This window comes from Synchiropus splendidus, chromosome 8 (genome assembly GCF_027744825.2).
Source record: "Synchiropus splendidus isolate RoL2022-P1 chromosome 8, RoL_Sspl_1.0, whole genome shotgun sequence".
Taxonomy (NCBI): domain Eukaryota; kingdom Metazoa; phylum Chordata; class Actinopteri; order Syngnathiformes; family Callionymidae; genus Synchiropus; species Synchiropus splendidus.
The window spans coordinates 16,376,980-16,395,308 of NC_071341.1; the positions used below are offsets into that span (position 1 = coordinate 16,376,980).

General features: G+C 44.3%; 1 protein-coding gene across 6 annotated transcripts in view; it reads right to left on the minus strand.

The window, feature by feature from the left end:
* The window catches only part of LOC128764051 (alpha-actinin-4-like), a 42,190-nt gene that overhangs the window by 14,161 nt on the left and 9,700 nt on the right, over positions 1–18,329 (minus strand). The window lies entirely within an intron of this gene.

An 18,329-nucleotide genomic window follows, 5' to 3' on the forward strand; every position in this document is an offset into this window, starting at 1 on the left:
TGAATAAACCTCGCCCGCAATGCTGCACAGATTGAAGTTATTGAAGGTGTCGGCCATCTGCTTGCGTAAACTACATCAGGCTGCATTAGCAGATTGGCTTGCTTTTATGCCGCGATGCTGCTAGTCACAACTTTGCAGTAACAGCATGTTTTATGACACTGCATCTCAGGGTTCCATTTGAAAGCTAAAGGTAAAACGATAGTGAGAAATGACAGTGGTCATAATGTTTAACAAGCTTGAGGTTCAGTTGGAATTAATGCCGATTCATAGTAACTTCACTTTTTTCACTTGCACAATTGACTCAAAAACTCCACCACGAGGTATCACTTCAGAGACGGCTGAAGAACAAACACTCTTGTCATGTGGGAAGCTGCCAGTTTAAATCCCATCAGGTCTAGAACTCCCGCAAACATGAAGCAGACTGGGTCTCTCTCATCAGAACACCCACCAGGACCCCAGTTAACGGGCCGCTGTGATTCGTGAAATTAAACATCAGATGGTGAAACACATCAATCGCAGCTTCTGGTTCGCCAACATTCTTCACAAATCTGTTCCGAATCTGTTTGATTTGAGAGAACGAGGCTGAGAGGCGTGTGCTGGTGGGGAGGAGGGGGAGGTAAGAGGGGCTAAGAGGGAGCTGCTCTGGAGCATCATAAACACAAGCAGTGTTGACACGGCGTTTACTACAAACATGCCGCCCCGCTGTTCTCAGAATAAAACTGAACTCGAGAGAGTTCCAGTCCAGGTTTTGATTCAACCCAAGTACGTCAGAACATACATTCCACTACGATGCTAATCGTTAGCAATTAGCTTATCCTAAAGAATCGTGTCTCTTAAAGACTATCTATTTTTATTTATTTTCTGAGTCTCTGCACAGCACATGACTGCTTGCTGAGCTGATGTTTTGGATTCGATATGACCTTGTGACAGATAATTGAATGACTTGATATTCATTTCCATAAAGCCACTGGTGACGTCTGAGCACCGTCAGTCTCACCGACGTCTGCTGAAAAAACATTATGAGTGGACCCGCCCCCCACGACCCGCAGGCCCACCGTGACCACCGGCACAAAGACGCCATTCAGCGCTGCGGATAATAGCGGCCTTCAGCCCCCAGACTCACCCTGCCCCCCTTCACCCGCCGGAGGGGGAGTAGAGGGTGAGTAGACCTCACATAAACAAACTGACATTAAGACAAAAGTGGGGGAGAAGGGCAAACAATGCCAGCATGGCAGCAGGAAATGCTGGTACAGAGACAGGAAGTTCCAGTTTGATTCACAAACATTCCAGGAAGTGAAGGAATCCCATCAGATGCCGGTGATTATCAAAGACCTGAGCGCAAGTCAGTCTTAAACAAAAGCCAAAGCCAAGGTTTGGAGTCAGGGGTCACCTCAGAGTGGCAGGGCCTCATCCCTGTCATATACGCCAGAAGCTTAGAGAGTGACACTCACATCATGCACTGGAGACTGTCCTGTTGATTCATATTGGAACCAAGTACACACACATCCACCCACGAACAAGCTGAAGTGTTTCCAAGTCCACACTGGCCAGCTCTTCACACACCCTTCACACAACCTTTTTTTAAACGCATTTATGGCTGCAGCCACTCCACTACTTAGTGTGTAAGTGACGCACACCGTCTCACACACTCACACTCTCTCACAGGGTGTGTCATGGAACACCTGGAAAGAATGAGCCAGGTTGAACGCAACATTATTGCTCAACTGCCTCGATGTGTGTAACAGCACTGCTTGCCAACACAGATGACTTGGGCGACAATGTTGGACTTAAACACCTAAAATTCATGTTTATTGCAATTCAGCCAACATATGTCCTCATATCAGAAATAAAGACGTGTCCTAATGTACCCAAGATCATCACACCCAACAGCAGGAGCCACACCATGAATGAGCTGTGAAAATGCACAATAAAAACATGAAGACTCAGTGGCAAGTCATGAAAATGAACACACCCCCAAAAAAAAAAAAAAAAAAAAACAACGCACAATTACAAACAACATTCACAAAGCCACACACAGAGACACGCGCATAGAAACCCTTGCAGGAAAATAGGCCTGCACACAAAAATCCAACCCACACAGACGCAAAAGGAACCTCTAGCCAGCACACAGAAACAAACCCATACACGCACACCTGGACACAAACACAGAAGCAAGTGAAAGAATGTGGCATGCTGATGAGTTATTCTGCGTTTTCTTGCACAGTTTGTGAGAAACAGTAATTTAGCAGAAAACGAGCAGAAAGAGGAAACTGGAAGAGGAAGCTATCATGAAGACAAGGAAGTGAATCAGCATTTGATCTCCACTTCGCTCGAGTGTGTGTGTGTGATTTGTAGATATGCTAATCTTTTGTCTGCGACATGTCGTCGTCATCGTGCTTCGTGTTTCTAATTATTTCTATCGTGCACAAAGATGGGAATCAAACCCACAGCCCCTCACATTGTTCCGTTTAAATAAAGCTTCGGGGCCTTGAGGCGGCTGTTAACCTTGAAGGTCGTAAATCCGCCTCCATGATGTTCTGTGGATAACGGAGAACATCTCTGGAATGTGGAGAATGCAGAGATATATTCAGGTGCTGGGCCATCCCACCTACAACGCCACTGTGAAAAAAATCCACAAAGCAGCTATTTTGGGAAAACCTTACTTCGTCTTTGGTAGCGACGGGTTTAACCAGGACCTTAACCTTTGGCTGACTCAACACTGAATAGAACCCTGAGTGCATCAGAATGCACCAGATAAGGAAGAATACATCACACATTGTGAATGATTGTTTGGGATTCTTCATCTTTACGTTGCCCACGTCTGTGTAACAACTTCCCAGATAGAAGCTTCCTGTTGGTATGGAGCCTATGGCTAGCAGCTACACTAGTTACTCATCGACTCAACATGTTAGATGGGTGCTGAAACAATTGCATTGCTACATAAAGAAAACACTGATTCATGTCACCATCTTTACGACAAACACATCTATATCATCTTGTGTGCACATGTAGCCAGCTAACGGCTAGCAGCGTAGAAATAGAGAAAATGGCATGTGCAAACACCAGTGTGAACTAAAACACAATGGACTGCTAAGTCAACATCTTTAAGGAACTTTCTTGCAGCAAAAACTGAACTCAAAGAGATGTGAATGACACACGATGGCAATTCACGACCATACAAAGGGTCACTCAGAAAAGACAAATTGTTTCAAAAGCCGGTCATCACGTTTCAATCTTATGATTTTCTTACGAACCCCACATGCATCCACATGCATAACACAGATGAAAACTTTTGGCCTCCCGATCTGACGATCAACTTGTTCAGTTGTGAATGGCTTTCTCCAATAATTCGACGTCCATTTCTGCAGTACAATAGCCACAACTTCCAAAAATGTATCCAAAAATTCATCATCTTGGACAAGCCAAGAATGCATCGTAACGCAGGAAAACATTATTAAATATTTTTCACTGTTGTAAGCAAAGCATCACCTAAACGCATCACTCTTCTAGACAATTACTGCATGGGCGACTTGGAGGGAAACAGACGAAGAAGGAAAGACAAACACAACTTCCCTGCGGCTGTAAGTAGAGACCTTTCTGCTACTGTAGAGCCGCCAGAGACTCAGAGCAACAACCCGACACCAGACACCTGAGGCCATGGCGAGCGGGTCAGCCATGGAACAGGAGGACAGAGGAGCACCTCCCCCCGACCCCCACCTCCCAGGTGAGTCAGGGGGAGACTTTCCTGTTGGTGAAACAGGACCAGACGAGAAGCCCTGCAGAGTGCAGGTCTGGTCCACTTAGCTCAGGCGGGAGGTTTTCATTATCCACTCCAGTCCAGACAGGTGATCATTACCATGTGACACAGAGACGGGAGCAGCCTCCTTCATGTGCTGACAGGTCTGTAGGGACAATCTTTCACCATCCAGCACACACACTCTTCCACAGGGAGCTGACAAGTGCGCTTGTGAATGACCTTCAAATATGTTATTACATGAGTCAACAGCTCAACAGGACTGCAGCGTCAGATCTCCGTCTCCCTGGAGGAACAGACATCACAGTGCACCCGTTCGCGGGCTCTGGCAAGACGACGAGGGTTTAATGTGCTGACCTGATGAAGACTCTCCACGATGTTGATCCTCGACCAGAGTAAACTCAAAACTTCAACCAGTTCAGATTTGTGTCAGGGTATATTCATTCAGCACATCTTTTGCTTGACTCACAAGTGACTCATCGCTTCAACATCCTCTGAAAACAGTATGAAATAGTAGCTTATAAAACACAGTACGATTCAAAGTGCACATGAATGCATCATCAGTTTCTCTCTTGGTATTTAGATTTCTATATATAAATCTGTACTGTTTATTCATCTTTTTTTAATGCTGAATATCTTCTCAAAGGACAACAATCTATGAATGATAAATACGTCGACAGACTTTCCTTATTTAAATATTTTCTACTCTTTCCACTATTTAAAATTAAAATTATTGATTTTCACACCGTCAATTGTTTTAATCAATATTTTAAATCAACACTTTTGTCTTAACTTTCATTTATTCTGATTCATATTTAACAATTATCTACAAAACAAGAGCTGCTTTCAAAAGTTTAATTATAGACAGAGTCATTTAATCAGATTTAAATGTTGGATACAAGACATGCAACCTTCCTGCAGCACGTTCACACTGAGCTGTGATATGACTGATCTTTGATAACTATAAAAGGTAACAGGAAAGGAGAGGATGCTGCAAAGAGGGAGGAGTCAAGTGTGCGGCTTATTTGGTCACTTCCTGTTTTTGAGCCTCTCACTGTGGGGACACTTTAAAAAGGTGTCTCTCACTACTCTCAGACTTTTTGTCTTCTTCCTAGTCGGCTAAACTGCTGAATTTATCTTCAATGTTCCAACTTTTTGTAGTGACAAATTTGAGGTCATATTCCAACTAACTTTATCTCCAGCCTAGCAATGTTTTTTACTTTTTATGGAAACCACTTCAGCATCATCTTATTTTAATTAAAAAAAAAAGATTGCATTCATATCTAACATATTGGCAACAAAACAGTCTTCATGTTGATCGCAAGACTCGGAGTTAGTTTGCCCTTGAAGGCATTCTTGCAGCAACATCCGTTCAGTTGCGTAGTGTGTTGACATCATTATGTGCTCACACATGCCTCTGCTAACCAGTTTATTTATCCACACTAACATGTGGTGACTATTTGCAAAAACAACCCATTAAAACTGCTAACTGTTACACTCAGAAACCTTTTGCGACGCAGTTGATGTAAATGATTGAAGCGTGTCAACAGTGGAGGGCCGCGGGGAAGCGTGTTGCACAAGTTCATGTTGACACACGAAAGCTAAAATGTATGAGTGACAGCCAGCGGAGAGAACACTGCGTCTCACGAGTGCTTGAGCGAAAAAGCCAACACATTTTAGAGTTTTAATGTTTGACTTTTCAATGTCCTCAAGCAATGTCGGGTCGTGGCTGCCTAAACCGCGAGAGGACATGAACACAACATGACGACTTGTAGTTTCAGACCCTATCAGCGAAATCTCAACAAGTGGCGGCGAGCGCCCACAACAATAAAGTGAAGGTTATAAGAGGAAGTGTGACGGTCACCACAATGAGGATTTGCAACTCTGAGTTCAAGTTCAAATCAAATCCAGAATTTATTTGATGAACTCGGCACTAAGACAGAAACAATCCTGAGGGTCGAAAAGCGTTTATGTATCTCCCCAGATAAAGGCCGCAAAGTTGGGCAAGATTACATAAAACCTCCAAATGGCCGGCCTGGAGCTTCTGCCAGGAGGAAAGCTGACTTTGGGTCGGATCCACATTCTTCTCTTCATGTTTCAGGAAATAGTACACGGCCCTTGGCAGATGTCTCACTCTCAGAATGCCCTTCTACTTCATCTCAGTGGCCAGAGGCGAGTTCAGTGTTTTAGTGAACTTGCTCTGGACTCCACCCACTCGTCCACGTCCTCTTCACCAGATTCTAGACTTCATTTCTGAACACGTGGTTCTAAAAGACAAGAAGAGGACCAGAGTCCTGAACCACTGACCTGGTCCAGGAGTAATTTCAATTGTGCCTTACGAGGCGACAAGAGACACGTGAGACGAGGTAGCGCGAAAATGAATGAGCAAAGGGACGGCATCTGTCCAGGATGACACTCATTCCTTCATGAACGCGACAGGGATGTCAGGAATGTCAGTAATGTTCTTCCTGCCTCCTCGACAGTATCCTCCTCCCCTGCTGCCTCGTCTCCAACGTCGTCCCGCTTCTTAAAGACTGCAGCACAAAATTCAAGCAGTCACCTGCAGAAAGCATTTGCAACAGGGCGGACATGAAGTTGCTCCAACTGCATGATCAGAAGGTCCACAATGGTAACAGTTACACTGCTGAAGGTCAGGAAAACCAGAGGAGCTAAAAGGTTAGCCAAAAGAACTGCAGAGCAGGCGGACTAAAGCGTAGCCCTTCCAAGTATTAGAAGTACTATTGAGTGTTTTGGTGCAACTTAAATCCAGTTAAAATGATGTGTTGATGAAAGCAAATAGTCATGTCTTCACTGATATTTTACATGTTTATTGAATGCCATGTTGCAAGAGTTGTTTACCTTTCGTGGTATTTAGGTTATTTGCACATGCTGGCAAAAATCTCTGCTAAATTGTCTGTTTCACAGACAACTTAGTGTTTCACATACACAAGTGGTTTGGTTGCACTGAGCAGAAACTTGCAAACTCAAGTTCCAAAAAAAACCATCTAAAATAGAGATAAGTCAAAACTGTGATTTAATAAAAAAAAAAAATTCTTGATATTGTACATTTTCAGCGTAATGGTCCAATACGCCCACACCTAGGTTCCTCTTAAAGGTAAATGTAGTTCACGCAAGCTCCACGAGAACCTTAGCTCAAATGCTTTGGTTCAACAGGAGACTTCACTCCATCAACCAGATAAGATCCTATCAGGGGCCCAACAGAACGAGGAGAACAGAAAGACACTGTCAGCATTTCATTCAGCCTGTCTTCTATCACACCATCACTACTTTCTCTCTGTCTCTCTCTCACCAGCCAATCAGCAGCAACCTAATCCACTTCCTGTCTTTAGAGGCAGAGGAAGCGGCGGGGGCGGAGGAGGATGTTCATTCTCCTGGAATGTGCAGCGGACGAGTCCAACTGGTGGTAAAACATTAACCCCCGTGAGCATGGGAGGGAGAAAGTCAGGGGATCGGGCTTGTAAAGATTTACAGCGACTGTGTGTAGAGGACAGGAAGTGAGCAAAGGTGTTGCCACGGCGACTCATGTCGAAAGCTAACAGAAGGACGGTGTTGCAAACAAAGGTGAGAGAAGTGAGCGCCAAAACCTACAGATGAACATCTCCACCGGAGCCAGCAGACAAACAAGGTGTCAAACACGCAGGCGGTCTTCTTGAGCGCACTGACACGGGAAACGTTAAAGACAGACTGTCTAAGTGCTTTCATATCAGGCGGAATCGACAATAAACAACAGCAACAGTCACCGCAAGCAATGAAAATATTTTGTTATGTTTCCATATTTGAATTTCTGGTGTGATTTGAATTGAAATTAATCCATGAACTGCAACTATTTTTCATGGATGTAGCCATTAGCACAGTGATGCTTTACTAGTCGTTACATCTGGACAAAACAAAACGTCACATAACCCAGACGGTGATTGTAGAAACCGATACAGTTCTGGGTTCAAGACCACCAACTTGATGATCCAGGACTGAGTGGGTGGAACCAGTACAATGCTGGTAGCAAGATAAACTCTAAAAAAAATAATAGTGTGAGCCTGTCTGGACGAAATCTGACCATTTACAGCAAGAAGGCTTAAATATGTGAATACTAGAGGAAGTTCGGAGGAGGGGAAGTCTGGACGACATATAATAACCAGACGGTTGAAGAGCTTCGGAACAATGCGGCTCAAAACATTTGCATCACTTCCTTACATGGTGAAATGACACGGTTGATCGTGACAAATGGTCATGAAACCGTATAAAGTCATAAAGATGTGAAACCTGTAGGAGGAAGTTGTTGGAGAGAAAAGCAGAAGTCATCGCTGATCGTTAAATATAAGAATGTGCGGTTTATTGTCTAATTATGCAGCTTTACAAGGATAATTCTTCTAGAATTTGATCCAAATAGTGATTTATAGACAACAAAAAGTAAAAACGATCGGAACAAACTGATAACACATAACGCGTCATGGAGGTGGACTTGAACGTTCAGCGTGTTTTTCAAGAAAAAAAAACATCACAATGACTGAAGTCCGTTGCTCATGGAAAATAATCCTGGCGGAAACCCTGGCCTCCATGAAAATTTTAAAACCAAATAAAGTGAATCAAAACCAAATAAACTGAATAACGATAGAATTACGTTTCCAGTAAAGAGAATATATATTTGTTAATACTGAAATGGAGCAACCATGATACAGTCTTGGAATTAATGGCAATAATATTTCGTGTTGGTCAAAGACGTACAATGATACTGCTGATCACCTGGCGTATTAATTTCAATGCATTCATTGGAGATGCGCTGAAATCTAACTTTTAAAAAAAGTCAGTATGGAAACAAACGGCTTAAGCAGCCAAGAGCTGCTCATCACTTCCACCCTGATATTGAAGCTTACGTGGCCAGACTCCTTTCCCACAACAACACAAGCAAACACCACTTACTTACTTAACTACTTCAATTGTCAGTCTGAAGCACTTCTACACAAATGTCTGTGACTACAGCAGCAAGTGCTTATTAATTCAGTGTGAAAGTTAATTTCGAGACGTTTCCCTGAAGGTCTGGATCTGAACTGTGATTAAAACACAAGTCAACACACCGTGTACAAGTGTGTGTCAATGTGGCTTAACGGGAGTTTCAGGCCGGCCCAGTCGCCCGGCAGCAGACAGCATTGTCACGGTAACAGGCTCTTCCTGCTCCTCCCCCTTCTTAAACAGCCGTGCAACACTTTTACCTTATAAGGAAACGCACTATACTGCGACACGGTGATGTAACAGGGCAGCAAGGTGCACCCCCGCTGACAAACACACACACAATGCAGTCGACAAAAGGAAACACACTTACACAGTGACTTTGAAGCACCTGAATGCATCTGTTTGTGTGTTTGCACCCAGTGAACTGCAGGAATGTGAAACACGACACACTCACCTTCCCGCCACCACCCCATTTCCTCCACACCAGCCACACACTGGAGGCAGCAGTGAGTTGGCATGCAGGTTCAGATCAAACCGTTCAGGCCTGATCACTTCCTGGTCGTGCGACACTGAAGTGTGTCCTTGCGTGATCGCAGAGTTTGGGCAGATTTCAGAGGGTCCAATAATCCTCGCAGCAGGAAAACAAAGCGGGATTAAACTTTTTCAGAAGGAGTCCATGCTGATTAAGAGTCTGAGAGTAAATTAAATAGATCTTATATCCGCCACTTAATCACAGAAGGAGGCGGAGCAATTTAACCACACCAGAAAGGACGGTGAAAATAGCTGGAGCTTCGGGATGTCAGGACATTCATCAGCCATACTTTTCAAAGACGATTATTATTGAGAAACTGAATGCATCCATGCAAACTTGTTCAGTACATGTATAGTTATATACCAACTATACAACTTTTACAGTCGAGCAAAAAGAAATTGGAGGCCATGAGGAGCCCAGGGCCATGTGGGGCCATGTGATGGCCCTGTCACTGAGGTCAATGGGAAAGGCAGAAATATACATTTGTTTCACAAAAAACATTTTTCACTTTTTTTAAGTAAGTTATTTATGTCATTTTTATATATACATTCTGGAAAGGTATATATGAAAATTTGGCTTTCATGTTTATTTTTTTTTACTTTAAGAGATTTGAAAAACAAAAATTAAGTGGTGTAATTGAGAAATACAACAACAAGATTCGACAGCGGCATAAAATATCTTCGACAGCGGTCATCAGCTGACTTCATTGTTACTCTCTGAAGTTTATATTTAGGATTTAATAATTGAATATACAATACACCTCAAGACTAGAATAGACATTTAGTTTCTAAGAGGACTTCCTGGTGTGGGTCATTAGTAGACGTGGGTGGATGAGGGAGTTAAGGGTCATAAAAGAACAGAGGAGGTCGAGACCTGGTACCAGCAGCGCCACGTTATTTGTTCCTGCCAGTTTCCGCCTGTTGATGAGCTGTACACACAGAGTCCAGCTCCGTCACACATTCCAAAGCTCACCCTTCCCTTTTACAACGTCATGACTCAACGGTCCGAGTGATCGTCTGGCACTCCGGCCCGGGAGGTGGCTGTCCAGGCAAATTGCCATGCAAACATGCGTTAATCACCCACAGAGACTAGCGGTGTGCCGTGAAAGTCGCAGGGGTTCGCTAAATTCCTGCTAAGTGCGGACAGAGGACCGAGCCAAGCCAGATCTGGTCAGCGTCCAGTAGTAGGACCATCGGCAGTAGGCCTTGAGGACATTCAGACCAGCTGCATGCACACAAGGGCTTCTAATCTCAGCCTTCTGAGGCAAAGAGGTGAGTTCAGCGAGTGTGCGCCCACAGAATCACAGAAATTTGCACTGATGTTCGGAAAAGTGTCCACAACAAACCCAAGCTAGCATGCAGCTTCCAGCAGGTTTAATGGCTCCTCTGCCCCAGATACTCCTCAACACACACACACACACGTCTGCGCTTCAGCCCAGACCCCCCTCCGAGCCCCTCGGGGTGCAGGGCTGCTGCTGCTGTAAACGGGTCAGATCCGAGATCAATGTAATCCCTTTAAAATGACTTTAATTTCATCCTGCACTCCCCCTCTGTTAGCGCGGATCAGATCTGGACGAGGAGACACTCATGACTTTCACTACGTCTGGTTCAAGCTGGCGACATGAACCAGAATTAGCCGATGGTTCTCCAACACACATGAATAGATTAGAGGCCTGGATTGGACCATTACGCGGAAAAGGAACATGACAGAGCAGCAAATACATTAAAACTCAAACTTAGCTCCATGAACAACTTCCTTCATTTTCAACACGGGACATGGACGACCCACGACAACACATGCACACACTTGCCAACATCTTCCTCTTACACAACAGCACTCGAACACACCCACTGGTGCGTTCAAGAAACCAACCACCGCACAACACTCTCCAGTGGTTCCAGTCTTCAGATGGATTATAATTTGACGAGGTTCTTCAAGTGGCTTGAACATTTGCTCACACAGCGAGTGGTCAGCGGCATGAAGCAGCTCATCAGGTGGTTTCTCGTCATTGAGAGTCTGCAGCAGCAGATTATCATCGTCCACCACAATGCTGCTTCGAAGCTGTTGCTAGGCAACCTCTGAATGCGGCGAGTTATTTTTAGGTGATCGAGCATCTCAGGCCCTGACACGCACACGTGTGAACGACACTGCCTGTTACACTCGCACGGCCACCCACAGTAGAAACGCTAACTTGACGAAGCAGGGAAATCTGTGGCAGCCGGGTCGCTCTCTCGCTCGGAGTGAGGAACAGAACTCGTTCTGCAGCCGGGAGCGCGGCAGGAAACGCAGACAAGTTCTTGCAAGTTTGGTGTCAAAACCAGAAGGCTGAGCTCACAGTCGGCCGTGAGGTACCAGGGACGGGAACTCTGCAGTCAGACGAGGGACAACACAGCGAGCTTTGTCAGACAGAAGCTGAAAGCCTGCAGCTTGGTGGTGACCCAACAGTGCGACCCTCTCCTCCAGTGTAACCAGTGATGTGAAGCAATGTTCAAAAACTTGTACTTGTAGTGCGACCTGGAGAGTTGGCAACAAGACTTTCCAAAAACGGAGGAAAGACTATGAAATTATTGTTCTGGGGAGCGTGAGGTCACATTTTGCCAAAATAACCATTTCAGAGATGTTATTTTGAAAACCAATTCACAGAGGTGATTGATGATGATATGATTTAATTTCTGACTTTCAATGCAGTTCTTATTCTCTACATATCAGTCGATCTTTAGTGGAGACCAACCTTTTTGCAGAGAGTCAGGAGGACTGCTGTGAGGCTGTGTACAGAGGCGAGAAACAAACGCTGACAAATAGCATTATGATTATCAGTCAAACATCAGCTGACTATTGGCAGAAAAGGCAACATCAGACACGGCTGCAGATTAAGCCAACATGAGCAAATGCACCACACCCATGGATGTTTGGTTTATGGAAAAGCATATAGTTTCAAGGCAGCGTCGTCAGCTCATCGCATGATATTTAGCTGGCAGGTTTGTCTAGTGTTGTGGCGAAACTATCAGAGTCTTAAGAGCTTTTACAAAAGGGTTTGTCAGACAGTCCTTGAGAGGAACAAACCAAGAGTTCAAAATCTGGGAGCAAAGATGCTTGAAGAGGAAACAAACATCTGTCACTGACTGCTGTTCCACGTAGAGCATAGTTCTAGCTCAAGTCCAACGAGCCCAACTAGTCCAACTGTGAGTAGTTCACCACTGTGACGAGGGGTGGCGCCGTGAACTCTTCAGTACTTTCAGTTCCATAGAGGAAGAGCAATCAGAGATGGCAGGTAGCGAGGAGCTGTTTCAGACTGTTATATTGAACAACACAGCTGATATCAAGTTTGTCATGTGTTCTCTGTAAACATCGGCTAAGACGGAAAAACACATATTGCACCAGGTTAACTACACGACTTACAGATTGTATAGGAGATTATTAGTTATCTAACCCAAATGCAAAAATGTATGTCCAAAAACTAGTCTTAAATTCTGATCAAGTTCAGCCTTTGGTGACTTCAATCCTATTGTCAATGAGCGCATCCAGAGAACGGCAAAACACTAACTTCAACATTAACCAGAAAGTGTCAGAATTTTCACTGACATTTTGGGGAAAACATTAAAGGCAGAAGTGTTACTGAAGCTAGAGCACGAGGACTGTCTCTGCTACATGCAGGCTTTGACTTCCATGTTTAATAAACAGGTACTTCAAGAAGACGGTGGAAATGTAGTGACTCTAAAAGAAAAGGTGAAGATTATCATCGAAACAGAACAAAGCAGTAGCAAAAGTCAATAAAAAGCAGGATCCTCGTAACTCGTGTCAACATTCCGAAAGAAAACTGGGTGGAAAACACTGAGCAGGTCTGGACTGTGAGAACTGAAACAGATCCAGATGCAATAATAAGTTCCAGTCTCCTTGAGAACTGCAGGCTCGTTGGCAGACGTCAGGTCCGTTAAACAGCTGTGACAGACAGAGCAGTGTGTGTTTGCCGGGTCTGTGTTGCCTCACAGGGCTCGCCCGCATGTGTGGTGACTTTATATCTGAAAAAAAAAAAATGAATGGGGAAGGGGTAGCGAGCCACAGAGAGCTCAGAGGTTTCCTTCCCTGAGCGCCGAGGACTCCCCGAAGGACCAAGACAGTGAAGCAGTCTTTCCGACACACTGCTGAAACATCCAGCTCATCCGACTGGCTCACAGTTTCTCATCTGAGACACAGTTTTCATTTATGGTTTAATTCTGCCAGGATGCTCTTGAAGACAACAGTTGGAAGTCACTCGACCGACCAAAAGCAAAGACCTAAAAAAATCATCCTCTCTTCAAACACAGTAAACCTGGACTTTTGACTGTAGATAATTTGACCCACCTAGCGACACCTAGAACAGGGCTGCACAATAGTGCCTCAAACTCAACCTAAAAGTCAATATAATGTTGTTCCCACAACACAGACTATTATTCAAGTCCTATCAGACTGAATAAATGGCATCAATGCTGCATTTGAGAAGCTAAAACTTTTGCTGTAAAGTGAGGGAGCTCAGTCCCCCCTCTCTTTCCTACAGGACACCTCCATGGTATCAGTTTGTATTGCAACCAAATCACAACCAAATGGAAGTGTAGCGAGCACAGCGCACCACCACGGCTTAAATGAGAGCCGCCATGCCATCAGAAAGATGATCAGTTTTGAAAGATGAACTCTCAGGTGATCAAACGTACTGAAACAAAGGGGTGGGGTAGCTGAACTGGTGAGGTCTGGGACAGACTGTTGAGGTGCTCTAGCTAGTGGTACTGAATCACATAGCTAATCATTGCTCTTATTGTTTTTATGGTTGCATGACATTCCCATAGGATTGTCCTTGAGTATCCTCAATAAGGAAGGTTAAATGATATCTGCTTCGGCCTCCGCAAGAGACTAGCAGCCTCAATTCGAACAGACCACCTCCTTCCATTTCAGAAAGTCCAAGACAATACAGGTTCAGTTCAAGACTCTGATGGAGCTGAGCTAACAAACAGATGAACAGACTCCTGGCTGGTCCTCAAGTGGCGTATAAACCTCGACTCTAACAGAAGCCCTGCAGCTAAACTGATAATTCACACACACACACAAACAGAATAAATCACTGGAGTGCAAACGGGCCCTAAAAATAACATTCCAGCTTTTCCTCCGCTGTTAGTGCCTGGGCTCTTTTTTACAGTCTGAGGAGAAACACTAGGACCAACAGACGAGGAAACAAATATACCAAGAAGAAGAGCAACGCGTGGGATCATCTGTTGTCCGCATTCTAAATGAGAGCAGATGAACCTGGAGGCCAGAAAGAAACCAATAAATATTTAATGAGGCTGTTATGTGGCCTGAAACAAGCCGAAGACCCTTTCAGAGATCACTTTTTCACCACAATCTCATCACTCGGGCCATTATTGGTGTCACTAGTGTGGTGCCAATTCTGGTGTCTTGCACGTGCCCCGTGGTATGTCATGGAGATTCCAAACTTCTGCCGGGTGGCACCGTGGCTCACAAACAAGCGTTGGCTGTACATGTATGAATTTTTAATACACTGCAACATGACCAAAACACAGGTCAGAGGTTGCGCCACCTCCTAAATATCAGTATGTGGCCTTCAAAAGAACTATAGGGCCACAGACTCACTGGATGTAAAGAAGACCCACACAACTGGGTGGGAGGATGAGGAAGTCCTAGTCATATTGGGATCGTATTGGGAACTCCCTAGTGCCCCTATGCTAGGATTTTGACCTCTTAAGCTAGGTCAAAATGCTTAATGGTCTTAATGCTTTCAGCATTTTCAGCTGTTAAAGTGAAGTGTGACACAATCAGTGTTCCCTCACCGTCTGTCGAGCTGGACTCTTTTAAGGCGACTTTTAAGGCGGACTGTTGAGAACCAATCATCGGCGCTCAGTCATCGGTGGGGCTGAGTCCGAGAAGCAGGGTGTCTGAGCAGTTTTGCCCTGATGTACGACCTACTCTGCACAAAAATATAATTTCAGACAAGCTGTGTCCAAACCGGCATTAAAAATAGATTCCAGTTTAACTGTCCAGTTCATCCCACATTCCATGATCACATAAATCATAGGATCCTAAAGTATAACCTACTTTGGCATTGATGGGCATGACAGGTAAAAACATCCATTCATCAGTGACCCCCAAGGACTAGCATCATGCAAGGTGACCCAGAGTCCTCAATTCCATCTGTCCAAGAGGGATCTCGACTAGCATACTGCGGTACGCAAGCTGACTGCTGCGGTCCCACTTCAAGCTGACCAAGAAAACCAGTCCAAAAAAAGTCACACAACTAATAATCGGACAGGACAGCAGGCTACAGCCTTTGTGTCCCCAACATCCAGAAACTCATCCAGAACCATCTAGGATTTTGACTTTGGGTTGAAGAAGCATCAACGGATGAGAAATCAGTCGTGCTGAAATGCTGCGGTCTGTCCCGGTGGAATTCTTCACCCCGTCGCCCAGTGACCCACTTAGCGAGCAGTTCAATAATACATCAGGTTGTCACGGGGGTAACCAGAGACGGCTGTTGAAGAATCAAACGCGTCATCTCGAGGAGTTTGTAACAATGAAATTTCCTGACAACAGCACTCTCCAGGTGCACAGAGAGAAACACAATGTATGATCACACAATCAACACTTCACCCTTCACAGACACAGTTATGAGATTGTCTCCTCTTCTTGTAAAAGTCTTCTTAATTCACTCCAAAACACTTCAAGTCCACCCACTGTTCACCTGAAAGACATCAATGGCAGGTTAGCTAACTAGCTAAGCTAACTTACAACGATGCCAGCTCCAATTGCTGATATGAAAACCATCCAAACTTGAACCACCATCATGGCCTTGGGTACAACGATCTGACCCAGTCACCTTGCAGCATTCAGACTCCAGTGAGACATCATGGCAGACAATCATCATTCTAACACAAATGTGACCTGATGTTAACCGTTTCAAAAGCTAAGACACCGCTTTGCTCATTTTAGACATCGGCGGGAGCCAATAACAAGCCGATGAGCATCGCCTGTCTCCATCTATTCCTCCATCTCACACCCAGCCCAGAGGGAGGAGAACCTGTCTAGGTGCGGCCAAGCACGCAGAAGATCCATCAATCTCGGGTGTACCGCCACGAGAACATGATCTGCTTTTTTTCATTGTATCTCGTCTCGGAAGTGTCGGACAATCAAGATTATCTCAGTGAGACATGATGGGTTCATTCCTCTCTTTCAGACGCATTTTCTAAACAAATGTAATACTGAAAGAGAACATCCAGTTGCAATAATGCTGTATAGGTGCTGCACTGACATTAGAGCCGTCTCAACATGGTACAAACTAGCTGCACTCTCTTCTTCAAACACCATGGTTACTTTTAATTCCAGCATTTTTGAGGGTCACCTTAAGTGTATGTGATTTTGCCAAAGCATCTTGGTAAGGACAGCTCGATGGTTCACAAGTTCGTGGCCAACACAAGCTTTTAACCCATTTATTTTCCTTTTAAATGAATGCATTATAAACGTGACGAAGTACAAAATAAGATCAAATAAATAAGGCCATTTGCAGTCCAAAAAGATCCAAATAAAGTTAATCAAGTCCAAGTTCAGTCACATACTGTGACGTCCACTGCCTGCCTTTCCTCCATTTTGCTCCACTTATTTGCAAATGTGCAATTGCAGGTTTTTCTTTTTCAAGAACTTTTTGAAAAGCGTCGTGTCCAGAGGCAAATTCTCCATTTGCATGAAAACGAAGGGCGCAATGGAAAGGATATTTCTTCATTTCTAAAAATAGCCAGCTAGGTCAACATAGGCTAAGATAAATTCACAGCAAATGCACTAAAGAGAAAAAAAAAATTAAATCTAAATAAAAAGTAACATGATTATCATTGAACAGCACAGAAGTCACAAAGTCATTTGCAGTTTCGTTCCCACACAAATGCAGCAGATATGTGTCAGATCAAGATGTAATCTGGTCATCTGGGCTGGAATATAATCTGTGAGGGGGGCATCCTACACCGACAGATGCTCCACAGAGCTGCATGTGGAAGACTGTCAGATTGAGGACAGTCTCAACAGCAACACAAAAAATGTGGCAGAAAAAAACCTGACGCATCACAACATCTGTGTTTTATCTCAATGTCGTATTTTATTTTTAGAGCCACAGCAAGCCTGCAGATACAGAAGGTATTTTGGAGAAAACAGATGTGGGCCGGGGCTGGATATTAGGAGGAGCAGAGGATTAAAGAGAGAAAGGGTGATTTTGGGCCAATGTGAATGAGGAGCGGCACACAGAAGAGAAACCAGAAAAACATATTGAATCTTCAAATATCTGCAACCTTATACATTTACCTAAAACTATTAGCATGCAAATACAAAGACAAACAAAGGAATGAAGCAACAGGAACAGGACCAGAGGGTGAACATGTCGATGAACCTTGAAACAGCAACTGTGGGAAAACAAGAGCCGCTCGGTGTAGCTCTTCCAGCGCTGATCAATTTTTCATTGAATTTGAACTCTGGCTCTCAGGTGCACAGATGATTCCAAAAATATAGATCCCTGCTGAAGAGCAGGAGACAGAGAATGAAGGTAGCTCTGCAGCCATGGAGACAGAGCAGAGATGGGCAGTCAGACATCAGCGGAATATTGATAAATCCCAACCCCTCCAGGTACTTTTAACTTACTGGTGTCTTCCACAGTTAGCAGATGTGGGGAGAAAAAGGCTTGCGGATCATTGAGAATTCATGCAGGCATTAGCATGCGTGTGCTTAGGTGAATGGGAAAAAAAAGCCCATATTAAGAATGTGAGGTGTAGTAGCAGCATTTCTAGAACTCCCCTGTCAAGTGTGCACTCTGTTTCTTCACAATTAAGATGATAATATACGACTGGATTTTAACAGCTACAGTACCAAATCTAGAGAGACATATGTGACTTCCAGGGGAGCAGTGGTATTGCAGGTGGATAAGACCATTGCATTTGTGGGCAATGGTAGGCAAGTAGGGCAGAAGAGGGGACCGAAGGCAGACATGTTTACATGTTAACAAATTAAAGACGGAAAATGATTTAACAGAACCCAAGGAGACAAACATTGACAGTC